The sequence below is a fragment of the Arachis duranensis genome, chromosome 3 (assembly GCF_000817695.3).
Source record: "Arachis duranensis cultivar V14167 chromosome 3, aradu.V14167.gnm2.J7QH, whole genome shotgun sequence".
NCBI classification, from domain to species: Eukaryota; Viridiplantae; Streptophyta; class Magnoliopsida; order Fabales; family Fabaceae; genus Arachis; species Arachis duranensis.
Window position 1 is genome coordinate 106,457,728 of NC_029774.3, and position 3,510 is coordinate 106,461,237.

Genomic DNA, 3,510 nt, shown 5'->3' on the forward strand with positions numbered 1-3,510 from the left:
AATATAATAAAAGACATATATATATATATATTAGTTTATTTTTTTAATTTTGTGGAGGTAAAGGCCCCTCTCTACTAAAAGTAGGTCAGTCTCTACTCATACTCTAACTATTTCTTAACTAAAAACCAAAATAACCAAACACCAAAATCAAACCCAATAATTATTACAACATATAATAGCAGCATTATTAACATTTTCATCAATGCGTTAATATTACTCTCTAAAAATTTCATTCTCCTATTGAATTCATTAAAATTTTTTTTATATCTATCACCTCAAAGAAAGAAGTTACAGTAAATTCTAAACTACAATAATTTAAAAAGAAATATTGAATTAACAATCACCAAATCATCTCTTTAAATTTGTATCAACTTAATAATTTTACCAGATAAAAAATTTTACCTCAGAGTTGGGACACTCATAAAAAATTTTCCTGAATTTTCTGACTTTACTAAATACTTAATCACCATACACGATCTACATTTGTATAATACAATATTCTTACTCTTAGTATGAATTCTTTTATTACTGTAATTTCTCTTACTGAGATTGTTTTTATTTAGTTTTCTTGACTTTTATTATCATCGTCTATCATATTTTACCTAAAAGAATGACTTTTCAAAACTTTATAAGAGGGTACTATAAATAACAATAATAAGAAAGAGTAGAAATGAAGATGATCCGATAAAAATAAACATTTTAAAATTAGAGTTTTATATTTTTAATAGATCAATTTAAATGTTTTAATTAAATTTAAAATATCAATTTAAATTGAACTTATTGTGTATTCACATCAACGTACAATTAAGTGCCAACTTAATATTTAATTATGAAAAAGTATATGGAACCAACTCCAAATCAGCTAAGAATGTAACAACTTAATTAATTATAAATATTGTAATTATTTTTATTTATTTATAATTTAAAATATTAGTTATTAAATGTTTCACCACATTCAAATTAGCAGAAGATATGTTCAGTATCATTGTAAGATAAATCACGAAAACTTATTCAATTAGCTTTTATCTCTTCACCATTCTTTCCTATCCAAATGCCTAAAATATGATAAATTAGAAAATAGAGTCAGAACCATCTAATTTACAAAAAATATCTTAATGTCTAACATAAGCACCATTCACATAGTGATTTTAGATTCATCCACTACTAGAAAACTAGTTATTACAGACGGATATTTCCGACAGATTTTATCCCACTGAAATACAAAGGAAATTTTAGAGGGATTTTTTGTCGAAAAACAAAAAAATGGATTAGCATAAATTACAGACGGAAAAGAGAATCTGTCGATAATTCCATCGAAAAAATTAATTTTTTCAGTGAAAAATGATTACAGACAAAAAATTCATCTGTAATTAAATAGACAAAACGCTGCGTTTTATTAAATTATTACAGACGAAAAATCCGTCTGTTTTAGATTTTTCGTCAAAAATATTGAAAATCCTAATTTTATCACCCTCGCAGCTCCTCGCAACCCCACAGCCTCGCAGCCCCGCAGCCCCGCAGCCACCGCAGCCCCTACACAAACACAGTCTCCACCGCCACCGTAGAAGATCCGTCGCCGTCGTAGGAAGCTGTGTCGCCGTGATTGGAAGCTCGTTGGCCGTCTCCTCTGTTCGAGCGCTCTCCTTCTCTCTCTGTGTTGGTGAGTACGATAAATTGAGTACAATAAATTGTCGCTCTCCTTTTGTATTTCTGCCACTGCTCTTCCTCCTCGCAGCCGGTGAGTACGATAAATTGAGAACATTGAATGCTGTGTAGTTTGTTAAACAGTCACTTTGCTGTTCATAATTTTGCTCATTTTTTATTCATACTTGTTCATAAGCACTGATAATATTGAATGTTGTGTACTTTGTGAATTTTGTTCATAAAATGTCTGTTTGCTGTTCATAATTTTGTTCATATTTGTTCATAAACAATGATAATATTAAATACTGTGTAGTTTGTTAATTTTGTTCATAAAATTTTTGTTTGCTGATTCAGAGTTTGCTGAGAGTTATGGTGAAAGTGCTATAGGAGCCGTAGTTCACAAGACTCTGCGGTTAGTCCTTCAACATCAGGACAATATAGTACAACTCTTTCAAGATTGGAGCAAAAACTGAGTGATTTTTGGTTGCATGTGGTTCAGCGATGGCCTGTGGTATATTTATCCTCAATAAGAGAGCTAGCTTCTAAACCTTCTAATAATTCAATTTTTAATTCTTGTATTTATTAGGATCTTTATTTTTTATTTTCATTTTGGTGTTAATCCTATATATATTTTTATGGTATATTCTTGAAAACGATTACTCTGAATGCACTTCTCCTGCAGATAGAAGCGCTTCTTGCTTTCGATCACTTGCTTTCTCTGTAAGCACTATCATCTTTTATCTTTTATTTCATACATTCAAAACTTAATGTATTCCCTCTTAATCACACTTAATTTTATGCCAAGTTTTGATTTGTTATATGTTATTCGTTATTAGTAATAACTAATGAAGTTTTGAGAGTTTTTGTTCAGTCTATGGCGCATAAGTTTTTTTCTGATATACTCTGTTAGTACAATTAACAAAAATGGATGAATAAAAATGTGTGATCAAGTTTTAGTTTTGAGATTAGTACAAGATCTTTGATGTATTATTTGTTGCTCATCTTTTTATGAGTCAAACACTTTGTAAAACGTATGTTATTGATGGTACTAATAAGTGATTCCACCATTAGAAATTATGAATCATGATCATTAATTTTCTGCATATAATATCTTTTATCATGCATGTGTTATAAATAAAGTGGAATTATTGTTCTATTTTCTCTCATCAACTTGGCAGCATACTTTAATTTTCTTCTTCATTATATTTCCAAAGTGGTTTCTGAATGAAATATATATGAGCATGATGTGCTGAGTAGCTAGCTGATAATTGAGGATGGGAACTATAAAGTTTGGTTCTATTTATATCAATTAATTAGGAAAAAAATGGTACTTTTAAGACATGGATATTATTCTAAGAGTTTGCTAATTAACAAGTGTCTAATCAGCTAGTTTTAATACATACATGTAAGGTGTTGATGTGAGCTGTATTGTAATTATCTCCACATTTATAAATCCTTGACTTTTTCATGGCATTATGCTTCTGTCCTAACGACATTTAATTTTCCCTAGAATATAATATATATTAGCATCTTATATTATTGTGGGAAGGTAGATATTTAAATCTGAAAGGAGATTAAACGTTAATTATTTAAATTTAATTTTGATTTAGGATAGGATACTGTAGCCTTGTTTTGTTTGGTTCATGTAGCCATGCAATGTTTAGTAGTTGTTGTAGTGATGGTGATTTTTATGGTGACACATAACTACACTTCAATTAATTTCTATCTAAACAAATAAATTGGAGGATTCTTCACACTCACACTAGCTTCTAATTAGATTACACTTCTTCATATGCTTGTGATGGATCAAGTAGTAATTAATACTGTAGTAGTCATTATTTTTTTAATTTTATTTTCTGACTGACT